Source organism: Oryctolagus cuniculus, chromosome 5 (genome assembly GCF_051225735.1).
Source record: "Oryctolagus cuniculus isolate XC-2025 breed Fujian yellow rabbit chromosome 5, ASM5122573v1, whole genome shotgun sequence".
NCBI classification, from domain to species: domain Eukaryota; kingdom Metazoa; phylum Chordata; class Mammalia; order Lagomorpha; family Leporidae; genus Oryctolagus; species Oryctolagus cuniculus.
The window spans coordinates 154016976-154030128 of record NC_142871.1 but is presented as its reverse complement, the minus strand read 5'-3'; the positions used below and the strand labels follow the sequence as shown (position 1 = coordinate 154030128).

General features: G+C 40.7%; 1 non-coding gene across 1 annotated transcript; it reads left to right on the top strand.

The window, feature by feature from the left end:
* The first annotated feature begins 8966 nt into the window (after positions 1-8966).
* On the top strand, positions 8967-9040 carry TRNAT-UGU (transfer RNA threonine (anticodon UGU)). The gene has a single exon. It is a non-coding gene; the product is annotated as a tRNA-Thr (tRNA).
* The last annotated feature ends 4113 nt before the right edge of the window (positions 9041-13153 follow it).

The window sequence follows — 13153 nt, the reverse complement described above, 5'->3', positions numbered from 1 at the left end:
AAACGCTGACAGACAGGGCAAGCCCAAAACGTCGTGTCCCAGATGTTAAAAAGGATTTCATTGGGCAAATGATTGCAATACCAAGCCTTTAAACTCCCAGCCGGGCAGCACTCAGCCCTGAAAGTAAGAGGGAGTCCCACCACCATTAACTGGTCAATGCCCATCTTCAATCTGAAACCAAAATTGACCCTATACTTAGATGACATTGCCTTTGTGGGTTTAATTGATACAGGGGTGGATGCCGCTGTCTTAAAAGCTAGGGACACAAGGAAAATGCAATATTGGAAGACAGCGCCCGGGCCCGACCTCCAAGGCATTGGAGGATTAAAATCAGTTGATCAGATCATCATGCCTGTATCGTGGCGAGATGACAGTGAAGATTCGGGAACCATCTTTCCGCTAATTGCTGAGGTTTCCATGACCATATGGGGGAGAGATGTGCTCTCACACATGCAAGCGGTCCTTACTACGGATCGCAGATCTCCACGAGCCAACAGCTTTAATGGAGAGCCTACAAATAAGATTCACCCCCAATTCTAGGGGCCACTGCTCCCCTCATACAAAAGACAGGCCCAATCCCCATTGAATAGGAAAAAACAGGAAACATCTGGGTAGAGCAGTGGCCAATATTACAACCCAAACTTGGCATCCTTAGAGAATTGGTGCAGGAACAATTGGAAAAGGGACACATAGAGCCCTCCACTAGCCCTCACAACACACCCATTTTTGTGATACCAAAGAAAAAGGGAAAATATAGGCTATTACAGGATTTGAGAGCCATCAACAAAATCATAAAAAAGATAGGAACATTCCAGGCTGGCATTCCCCATCCAGGGGCCATTCCTAACAGATACCACATAGTTACCATTGATATCAAAGATTGCTTTTTTCCATTCTCATCACAGAGGAGGAGGAGGAGGAGAAGGTCTACTTTGCCTTTACAGTATGGGAGCCCAATTTCCAGCTCCCTGCAAAAAGATTCCAGTGGACAGTACTCCCACAAGGCATGAAAAATAGCCCTGCCATTTGCCAAAGATACATTTCTCATGCGACCAGCACACTTAAAGATCAGTGCTTGGTCATACATTATATGGATGATAGCTTACTTGCTCATGAGAATGTGGCAACTCTGAAGGCCTATTTAAGTGAGACAGTAAGAAATTTACAATTTGTGGGTTTGTCTATTGCCACAGAAAAGGTACAACATTTTCCTCCCTTTCAATTCCTGGGTTATCAAATCTCCTCTCATATCTCCAATGGGCCCAAACCTAAAAGGCAAGCATAAATACTCACTTAATGAACTTCAGCAACTATGCAGCCAAATAAATTGGCTGAAACCCTTCCTTCCCCTAACACCTGCAGAGCTTAGACCGCTATTCAATTTACTGACTAAGGGGAACAGCCCTTCTTCAAAAAGCACATTGACATCAGCAGCTGAATCCACTATAGAAAAGATCAACAGCCAGTTGTCAAATTTAAAAACCTTTAGATATGACCCTCAGGTGCCTCTCTTTGCCATAACCATATCTACCCTCTAGGCCCCCTTAGGAGTTATTTGGCAACAAGACAGACCACTTTTTTGGGCACACATAGCCTGGAGCAAATGTCATAAAATAGTTAACAAAGTGGATGCCATCCTTATGACGGGACTTAAATTAAGATATTATGCCTGTAAGATATTTAACACAGAGCCAGACATAGTGGTCCTGCTCCTATCGCAATTACAACTGTCCACATTGATGCAGAATAGCACGCTCTTTAAAACTTTAATGATAAATTTCCCAGGACAGGTTGACAATCACCTACCAGTGGACAGGCTACTCCAGACATTACAAACCTTAGAAATAGACTATGCAAAACATGCTTTCCCTGCTAATCAACCTATACCCATGGCACCGTGTGCGTTTATGGACACCAATAAGTCATTGTTTGGAATAGTGATCAAATCTTCAACAGAAAAAGATAAGATCCATGTAGAACCCCCCGGGGGATCAATGCAGTTGGGAGAAATAAGGGCAATAGTCAAGGTTCTACTCTTTAGCCAGGATGGGCCAGTAAATATATTTTCGGACAGCAAATACTCAGTACAGGTAGCAAAAATGATCCCCTTTGCAGTCTTTAACCTGACCAATAAGCCAATTGGCCAGATGTTCACAACACTTAAAGAGCTAATTGAGAATAGAAAACACCCATGGTATATTTCACACGTAAGTTCAGATACTGGGTTACCTAGCTTTATTTTCCAAGGCAATGAAAAGGTTGATCATCTTATCTCCTGCAACACAGCTTCCATCGGACACCTAGAACAAGTCTGTATTCTACACCAAAAATTTCATGTCAGCAAGCAACATAAAATTGCTTTTCCTGGAGCTGAGTCAATGCAAACACCTAGTGCACCCTTGCAAGAACTGTGCCCCTCACGCCCCATTAGGCCCACTGCAACAAGCAGGAGTCAACCCACGAGGCCTTGCTCCTAATAAGCTCTGGCAAGTGGACGTCACCCACATTAACTCCTTTGGTAAACTTAAGTTTGTCTATGTGGTGGTAGATACTTATTCAAAGGCTATTTGGAGAAAAGGCTAGTAATGTGATAAAGGCAGTTAAGTCAGCCATGCTGGTCCTTGGCATCCCCTGGACCATAAAGACTGATAATGGGCCAGTGTATACATCACACGAATTTAATTTCTTCCTGAGGTCCTGGAACAGACATTCTGCCACAGGTATCCCATACAACCCACAGGGACAGACAATCATCAAAAGAACTCATAGGACAATTAAAGATCTCTTACAAAGACAGAAAAGCAATCATATGCCCCCAGACCCACAGCTTGCTTTGACTGAGGTCCTTTTCACTATCCATTTTCTTACTTTTGATTCCCAAGGGATCAGCCCAGCTTATAAACACTGGGGATCCTTTTCTTCCCAGATCCCAGCCCCTATGGTTAGGTAGAAAGACCCCCTGACAGGAGAATGGAAGGGACCACATCCTCTGCTAACCAAGGGCCAAGGATATGCTTGTGTCTTTACAGAGAATGTGGAACACACTATTTGGGTACCAGCCAGAAACATCAAGCCTGCAACTGACAGCCAACCAGAACCAGCTGAGTCTGAGAGTCTGCCTTGTTAGCGGATGCACCTGCTACCGATTGTCAAAATGCTGCTCTATCATCCTGCCCTGAGAAACTGCCCATAGCCACATCCGTTACTGCTTTATACCCCACATAGCTCTGGTCAGCCACTCATTTGGCCCACAGCCTGTGTGCTATCATGCCATTCCTGATTACCACTGTTCCTCATTCCTACCCCCATCTGAGCAAGCACTCCTGTGGTCTCCTGTGTTGAGGGCTGGTTAGTCAACGACAGGTAAGATCCCCTGGGGGACAACCTAAAACAGGCACAGCCACGTATGGAGACCACATGGAAATGGAGTCAACAATGGTATGGCCAAGGATCATGCCTCCCGTTGCTCAAAAATAAATGAAAAGTTCAAGGTCACTAGCAATCAGGGAAATGCAAATCAAAAGCACAATGAGGTTTCACCTCACCCCGGTTAGAATGGCTCACATACAGAAATCTACCAACAACAGATGCTGGCGAGGATGTGGGGAAAAAGGGACACTAACCCACTGTTGGTGGGAATGCAAACTGGTCAAGCCACTATGGAAATCAGTCTGGAGATTCCTCAGAAACCTGAAGATAACCCTACCGTTCGACCCAGCCATCCCACTCCTTGGAATTTACCCAAAGGAGTTTAAATTGATAAACAAAAAAGCGGTCTGCACCCTAATGTTTATTGCAGCACAATTCACAATAGCCAAGACCTGGAACCAACCTAAATGCCCATCAACGGTAGACTGGATAAAGAAATTATGGGATATGTATTCTTTAGAGTACTATACCGCAGTAAGAAACAACGAAATCCAGTCATTTGCAACAAAATGGAGGAATCTGGAACACATCATGCTGAGTGAAGTAAGCCAGTCCCAAAGGGACAAATACCATATGTTCTCCCTGATCGGTGACAACTGACTGAACACCAAAGGGGAAACCTCCTGAAGTGAAGTGGACACTATGAGAAATGGTGACTTGATCAGCATAGCCCTGACTGCTGATGGACAACTTAATACATTATCCCTCATAGTATTTTTTTTTGTCTGTTCTACTTGATATGACTGGTTTAATTCTGTAATTATCACACAGTTATTCTTGAGTGTTGAAAATTAACTGAAATGTGATCCCTGTTTAACGTAAGAGTGGGAATAAGAGAGGGAAGAGATGTGTAATTTGGGGCATGCTCGGGCTGACTTGCCCCAATTGGTAGAGTTGGAAACATACCAGGGGATTCCAATTCAATCCCATCAAGGTGGCATGTGCCAATGCCATCTCGCTATTCCAGGTGATCAATTTCAGTTCACAATTGATCATAATGAAAGGACTGAGAGTCAAGGGGAGCACATGGGCAAGTCTAGTATCTGCTGACACCAACCGATAGAATGGATAAAGGGGAGAGTGGTCCAGCATGGGAAGTGAGATGCTCAGCAGACTCATAGAATGGCGGATGTCCTAAATAGCACTCTGGCCTCAGAATCAGCCCTGAAGGCACTCGGATCTGGCTGAAAAGCCCATGAGAGTATTTCAGGCATGGAAAGCCAAGACACTCTGGCAAAAAGATCTCTGTGAGTGAGATCCCAGTGGAAAGAACAGGTCTTCAAAGAGGGAGGTGCCTTTCTCTGAAGGGAGGAGAGAACCTCCACTTTGACTATGACCGTGTCTAAACAAGATAAGAGTCGGAGAACTCAGGGGGCTTCCATAGCCTTGGAAACTCATAACTGGTGCATAGGGAGATTACTGATGCCATAAACAGGAGTGTCAATTTGTGAAGTCAACGGCAGGAGTCACTGTGCACTTACTCCTCATGTAGGATCTCTGTCCTTAACGTGCTGTACACTGAGGCTTAATGCTATAACGAGTACTCAAACAGTATATTTCACTTTGTGTTTCTATGGGGGTGCAAACGATTGAAATCTTTACTTAATGTACACTAAACTGATCTTCTGTAAAAAAAAAAAAATTATCAATTCCCAACTTGACTCTCACTGGGATTAAACATGACAATAGGTCTGATCTGATTTCATCATCATTTAAAAAAAATCATCTATTATTTTTCACTTTATGTTTCTGTGTGGGAGCAAACTGTTGAAATACTTACTTAAGGTATGCTAGGCTGATCTTCTGTATATTAAGATAATCGAAAATGAATCTTGACGTGAATGGAGGGGGAGAGGGAGTGGGAAGGGGGGGGTTGTGGGTGGGAGGGACGGTATGGGGGGGGAAGCCATTGTAACACATGAGTCGTACTTTGGAAATTTATATTCATTAAATAAAAGATAAAAAATAAAAAATAAAAAATAAAAAAAAAATAAATGAAAAGAGGAAATGAGGTGGAATGAGAAGGCCATGCCAAGATGGCCACTGGCAAGCCAGTGTCAGTTACTCAGGAATGGCTTCGGAATCAACCTAGCAATGGAGCCTGCCTGGCAACAGGCTGTGATTGGTTAGGGCATAAACTGCCCCTTGACCGGACTGGCTGCCTCAGCTATATAAGCTGCTGTACCAACTGAAATAAATGGGTCTGCGGGCTGCTTGCCTCTAGCCCTCTTTCACCTGACTCCCAGTGTCTGTGTGGTGATGCCGCACTTCTTGCCCCCCACCACGTTCCTCCTCTCACAACGAATCCACAGCAACAAATGACACCATTTTTACTCCCACTTTTATCTAGGAGCAAGATCTCCTATCTAAGGAGACACTTCTTTTTTTTCTATAGCTCAAAATGACAAAAATCTAAGAATACATGTACACTGTGAAAATCTGTCCCCACCTAGCCCGTCCCACCTGGCACCTGATTCCAGCTGCTCCAACAACCATATTAGAGTCTGGAATTCCACTCAAGGTACAGTTCTGGCATATACCAATCAACAGACACCTTCTATTTTCCTCACATTTTACATGTTCCATACCTGTCCTGCTGCACCTGGACCTTTCCAGTTCATGCATGCTGAAGCAATCCACGCCAACACATCAAGAGCTTTCCCCCTCTGTTTCATATTCCATTTTATGCTAATTTTGGTGGTTCTCGTCTCATGTCCTTCTCTAAATATTACTAATTTGTCCTCCTATAGCAACACCCTGATCAGCACAGAACATTGTTGTAATGGACTTACCAGTAATTTAACTCATACTGAGCTCCACAAACTGTCACAAGTTCTTTGCATATATTAAGTAACACTCTCAATAATACAAATATTATCCATATTTTACAGAAAAGAAACCTGACGTTGTGACCAGTTAACCCCTTGCCTAAGGGTTATGTTTTGAGTAGTGTTTGACACCCCAAACTCATGTAGATATTTGAACCCCAAAGTCTTATGTCAATGGTTATTGAATTGATGATTGATAGATTAGGATGGAGGCTTGATCCATTATAGTGTCTGAAGGTGAAGACTTCGGGAAATGATTAGGTTAGAGGATAGTGTCCTATGACCAAATCATGATGGCATTGTTGAGGAGAGAGTAGGTAGAGGAAGAATGTGTTCAAACAGACTCTCTGCATCCTGGCTCATCAAGATACCCACATACCCTCTGCCAGTGTCAGTCTCCCTCATATGCGAGGCTGACAGGCCCACCTGATCTTGAACTGTGAATCTCCAAATAGAACTTCTTCCTGCCTAGGAAGGTCCTTTCCTATGTTTTAAATGAAAAGAAGATGACCATACCCAAATCATAGATTATAGGTTGAGGAATAAAGATATTAATTTCTGGGGTAGGCTGAAAAATGCTCCCTTCACTAAAGAAATAGTCACCTTTTAACTCCAAGACCTGGAGTTGTGCAGCCACAAGTCAATGAATGCTGGCAGCGCCGGGCACTGAAAGAGCCAAGCACAGATTCTCCTTAGAGCATCTTCTGGCAGCAGACTTCCCAACACCTGATTTTAGAACAGCAATTCTGATGTCAGACTTCTGTCCTCCAGAACTGTGATACCATCAATTTCTGCCCTTTGAGTCACCAAGTGTGCAGTGATTTGTTACAGAATCCACAGGAAATCAATGCAATGTCTTACTACTAGCACTGGAACAATTGTTTTTGTTTGCAGTATGACATGGAAAAGGTGTTATTTAATCCTTGTTCTACAGCTCCCTCCTAGCAGTTCTCCCATTAACAGTAACATTCAAAATTTCTTCAAATTTTCAGAGCCATTTGTTTTTCCTTTTCATGAAGGCAGCATTCCCATGCACGGTTTTCCTGTGAGTTGGGATTTTTCTTGCTGAGATATAGAAGTTCCTTACGTACTAGGACATTTAAGCCTTGAAAACATGAGTTACACATGTGTTTTTCCCACAGTTTCATCATTCCATTCCTTTTCATTTTGTTTATGCATTTTTGAGAGGATGAGGGCTTATTCAGGCAGAATTTTTTAACATAGTAAATGATGTTAAATTTCACTGGGCCTGAATTTTTGTAAAAATTGTTTTCCTACATCAACATTATATAAAATTTCTTTTTTCACATTTCTAGAAGTTATATTTGTGGATTGTTTTCAATCTTTCAAAATTTATGTCTATCTGGAGCTTATTTTACTATCACCATATTTTACTATCAACCATATTGATTTAAGTTTTTTTTCTAGATGGCTATCTATCTAGCTCCACATCATGTTTTGAATAGTCCATCTGTATCAATTGAATTGTCATTTGTATCATATTCTCATACTGATTTATTTTTCTCTATGTTTGGACTTTTCATTTTGCTATATTCATTATAAATGAACTCTTAAAAAATCATTTGTTTTCCAATTTCTGGGTATCTTTATTGGAAAAAGCACTGTTTGCTTTGTCTACCAATGGCTTGTTCCCCCTTTGTTTATATTTGGATGTATCATTTACCCAAGGCCTGGGAATGCAGTGTGTCGGTTGTGTGTTTACTACTTTATTTTACAAAGTAGGAGAGTTAGCTTTATTGTTTTTATGATATATATTTATTATTTTTCTGGTTCTAAAAGTTATCAGAGTTGTAGTTAATTTAAGCTTTCATTTTAATAGAACAAAAGTTTAAGTTAAACTCTTGACAACAGATGTTGCTGTCTCTGCTTTCACAAGGCTTTTCTTACGTGAGCCACTGTTGGTCTTATCTCAGCAACATAAAAACGAAGGCGATTTCTCATCTTCACCCTTGAGCTCTGAATTATAATCTTTGTAGAAAATTCCAAATTCATTGCTTAAATGATCCATTTTGGAAACAAGGTTGAGATTCCAGAAAATTCTTGTGAGTTTCCTTTGATTAGCTTAACCGCTTACCTTTCCCAACCTAGAGACACAAACAGATCCGCAGATCTTTCCAGATGTAGCACAGGGAAATGAAACAAAATAGAACTCAGCGTGAGCTGAGACAAAGTCTAAAGAAAATAAGCCCAGACAGCCAGCAGGGGCGTGGTGTTCACACCGAGGAGGGGCTGATGCGCCGGACCAGTCTCCAGCTCATTGCCTGCTCCCTACAGGGGACTGTGCGGGCACCTAGTGTACTAACCCTCCTGTCTGAGGTCTCTTGGTGGAGCTCTTTCGTCAGAGATCCCCATGTAGGGCACTTGCATGAAGAACTCAAGTTTAGAAAGATGCAGTAACAGCGAAGTGTGCTTTTAAAAGACTTTATCTCATTTGGGAAGAGTGGGTGGCCTCCACTTTTGCTGATGATTCTTTGGATTATTGAAACATTTCATTGGCATTAACCATCATCCAAGTGGTCCCAAACGTTTTCCATTTATGTCAGTCTGGCAGTGCATCTAAACGGGTAAAACGAGTTCTGGGAATGTGTCCAGCTTTCTCAAGGTAGTCAGTTTTAGGTGATACAGACTGATAAGAATATTTAATCGAATACCAAGGACAGACTCAGCGTCAAGTCAGCTGCACTTGTAGGCCCTATGGCTTAGTTGGTTAAAGCGCCTGTCTTGTAAACAGGAGATCCTGGGTTCGAATCCCAGTGGGGCCTTGGTTTTTCCTCTCCAGGGAAGATAGCAACTTCACTAATCCCTAGGTGCATCTAAATTCTCCACGGTATTTAGTGTGCTGTGACTCCTGATCCAATTAATTATTAGCTGTTGTTACTACAAAACAGCCACCCTCAAAACAGAAAGATAATGGACCCCTAGTGCATACTTTGGACTTATGGAAGCAGTTGTTTTTCTCAAACATTTCTTTATATTATACAGATTCAAAAACCTGTAAGACTTAGGTTATATCATCTCTAGACTCCAATAATGTCCAGCTCTCTGACTTCAGCAGAGTTCATATAAATTAATCAGCAGATAATCCACAATAAAATGGAGGGCAAAGTAGGATATTTTCAAGGTTACACTTGCATTTTGAGAGGAAAATAATTACAAACTCCTGATAACCCTACAAAAAGAACTAAGAACACCTTATAATTGCCAGGGACTGTTCATCTTTGGAGTTGGAACAAAAGTGCCCAAGGGATGAATAAGTTGAGATACATTTTTCAAATATGAAAGCTAACAAGTGCCAGCCTTTGTTGACATTTATGAGGGGTATTAACCAAAGAGATTTTCCCTGCCATTCTAACAAGCTATGAACAGATCTATATCTTGTTTCCCATTATCTTGTACACTAGAAGCTATCACAGATGAGCATGATCGCCGGGTTCCTTTGAAAACTGTAGGTAGCATCCTTTAGTAGTCTATTGTTCCACTTTACCTTTGCTGCACACCATTAAACGCTGTAGTCTTAGACACTGGGCTTGTGAAAGGGATCCTTTTGAAGTCAAGTCAGAGAGCCTGGCTACACACCTCAGCTGCCCCTTTAATAACTTCCTCAGCTTTGGCAAACTGCATACATTCACTCGGCCTCATTTTCCTTATTTGTTTAATGATGATAGAATTGCTGTAAAAACTTGAAAAATATGTTGCTTTTAAATAAAACGCTCCTTAATAATGGTCACCATACACCTTTTAAGTTCTTATTCCATTTTACAATGAAGATGCAGAAGGTTAAAAATGTAGTGACTTCTACTAGCAAGTAAATAAAATCTCTCTCTTTTCTCATTGATATATGTACAGAAATAAAAATCCTTTAAATCATTATTAAGGAAATTAATTATTTGCCAGTTAAAACATCAAGAGAATGTGCATGAAAGCATTAGGCTATGTATTCCTTATGAGCTAATGTTTATAGAAACCCATAAAATAATTAAAAATATTTGCATAATAAATTTTAATCTTTGTTGCTTGTTATATACTCATAATATTAATAATTCAAAATTTTAAGTACAATATGAATTCCTGTTATTCTATTCAATTAGACCATTAGTTTGTATTTAGGTACTTTATTTTATTCTATAATAAAGTCTGTCTTTCAAGAAAATTTTCTACTATGAAATTATGAGAGTGAATAAAACAAACCTTTTAAATATGATTTAAAATGCCAATTTATTATAGCTTTGAAAAGCCCATTGAAATGATCACTACAGATAATTGAATATTTCATTGAAGCTGAATAATTTTTTCTAGTTTGCCAAAGCCATGATACAAGACTTCTAGAAAACATACTGCCAAAAAGCTCTTCTCTGAATTACATGCTGCTACACACACAAGACTAGTGCATAAATGGGAATTTTAATGCATTAATGGTGCTTTCTTATTATGGCCTCAGACGTTTATTTATACAGAATAACTTGTGTGCCCAGACCAATAGCAATTCAGATTCTTGTATGTCCATGGAGAGGGGAGAAGAGTCAGCGATTTCTTACTTTCCATTTATCTGAGAGCAACCACTCAGGATGGAGATTCTTTCTGCATACCCACGTTTCTCAGCAATTGTGGAGGAAAACCAACTTTTTGGTTTTTACCATCATAGTCAAATTTTATCTGTAAATTGGACACTAGAAAGATCACTGGTGATCTCCAAATCACCAATCTTGGCTGCTGTTGTTGAAACTGCTGGGTCTTAGTCCACCCGAACGAGGATGGACTGAGTCCGAAGAAAGGTAAGTGCACTGCTCGCCAGTTCCCCAGCCTCCCATCCCGGAGACAATCAGACGCAGCGGGGAGTCAAGTCAAGCAAGCAAAGACTCCGTTTATTGGCACATGGCAAAGTCTTTTAAAGCACAAGACCACATGATTACTGGGGCAGGGCTTAAGGACCAACCAATTACTTAAAAGGTCATTTTACAGGGTAACTTTTTACAGGACCAGCCATATGTCTGTACACTCATCATCAGTTGTCACCTCACCTGATGCTGCGCAGCCAATCAGCTTTGGTGGTAAACGACTTTGGGCACCGCCCACCTTACTTCCTTTGGGCGCTATCTTTGAATTGCCACGTGTGCCTAATTTCCCTTCAGCCACCATCTTTGAATTGCCTCCGGTGCCTAATTTCCCCACAGAAACCACGTCTATTTCTAATAGGATCAGGTGCCATAACCTATGACTGTCACTCTGCAAGAAGTGTCCAAGCAAGATCTGGGGACTTAAAAATGAAAACAAAACAAGACACTAACTTCACTGTCTCTTCTTTCTGTTCAGTCTAAGACCAAAATGACTACCTCCACCCCTGTCTGTCCTTGGGAAGACAGGGGTCAGAACTAAGGCATCGAGCCATTATCCTTAGAGATATTAGTGATGCACTTACACTGGATTTTATTCAGGCTAAACTAAAATGGATTTACAAATATTTCTGTTAAGAATTAAATTATTCATCTTTTCAAAACAAGATGCTGAGAAAAAAGTACTAAAGATATTTGAAAAAGAATGTACACTGAGAACACATTTCTGCACTAACGTGAAATTGTAGTTTGCTCAGGGCATTAATGGAAATATGGATTATTCGAGTTTCTTGTTTTTGTCTTCTGTACAGCATAATGATAATTAAGATATGTTAAAGCTTTCTCATTACTTATTTGTACTCAATGCATATATTAGAGAATGAGCAATGTCCCAAGACCAGCAAGCTGTACACTTCTGAATGTACAAATATCTTAGGTTCTCAGGGGAAAAATTAGCATAGCAATCATAAAACAAGTGAATTTCTACTTCAAAGAATTGAATCCTATTGTCTACACCCCTAAACATACGATTTCTTGATATGAATATCTGTAAGTGCTTTTACAAAAACGTCACAACATTTTGATAGAACTCCTTTTCAAGTACTCGATTTTGTAAAATTCTATTTACCTTGTTTATCTTCTTACTCTGAATTAGCACAGTATTGACTTCTTTAAGGCCAGTTAATTAGTCCCTAGATTTATAATAGTTCATTCAATTGTTACAAAATTAGTTAAAACTCCAAGGTGATTGCATAACCAATTCTTAAGTGATTATTGTGTAAACTTTCAACAGAGTAATAGGAAAATGATTCAGGAATGTAGTATAAAGCTGAAGTAAATGACCCTGAATCACTTATTTAGATAGAATTTTTATCAACTCAAGCTCTCAGCTCATTGCTAAGCCACGCCTTTGGGGCTTCAGAGCAAATGATGATTCCTACTGTGTGGACTCTGAAGGGGAGATCGTAAGATGAGATCCAGATGAGCAAAGGGTCCACTTAATTTATCTGAAAGTTAATGCCCAGGACTTCAGGTCTTTGAGTTCAGCCACTAGAGTAAATGATTTCAGTTAGATCAAGCAGTAGGGTGTGTCTGGAAGGAGGCTGCAGTACTGTAAATGTCACAGCAAAACCAGGGACAGTTGGAATCCTGTGTACAGGACTTCACAAATGGCATTGGCCCTGCAGGGAAGGACCCTTGGCATCGCTTTGACAGATAATAGGGAAGAAACGAGTACTGAGGTGGGGGGATGTTTTTAAATAATTGGGTTTTTTTCCTCATACAGCAGACCATGTCTTGTTACGACATGTCCTTGTTCAGCTTTGCTTTTGAGTTTTTGTACACGACACACAGGAGCACTAAAGTGACTATGTCATTTTTCATATATTGAGAATATAAGCAGTGTTTCAGTGCCCAAGTCTGAGATAAACAAAGCAAATTGAAACTGCGGTACATTTGGATTCTTCTCAACCTTAAAACTGTTTAGCCCAGTTGCACAGTGTTATGTTAGAAGATGCTTTATCCAGCATGACTGGCTGAACACGG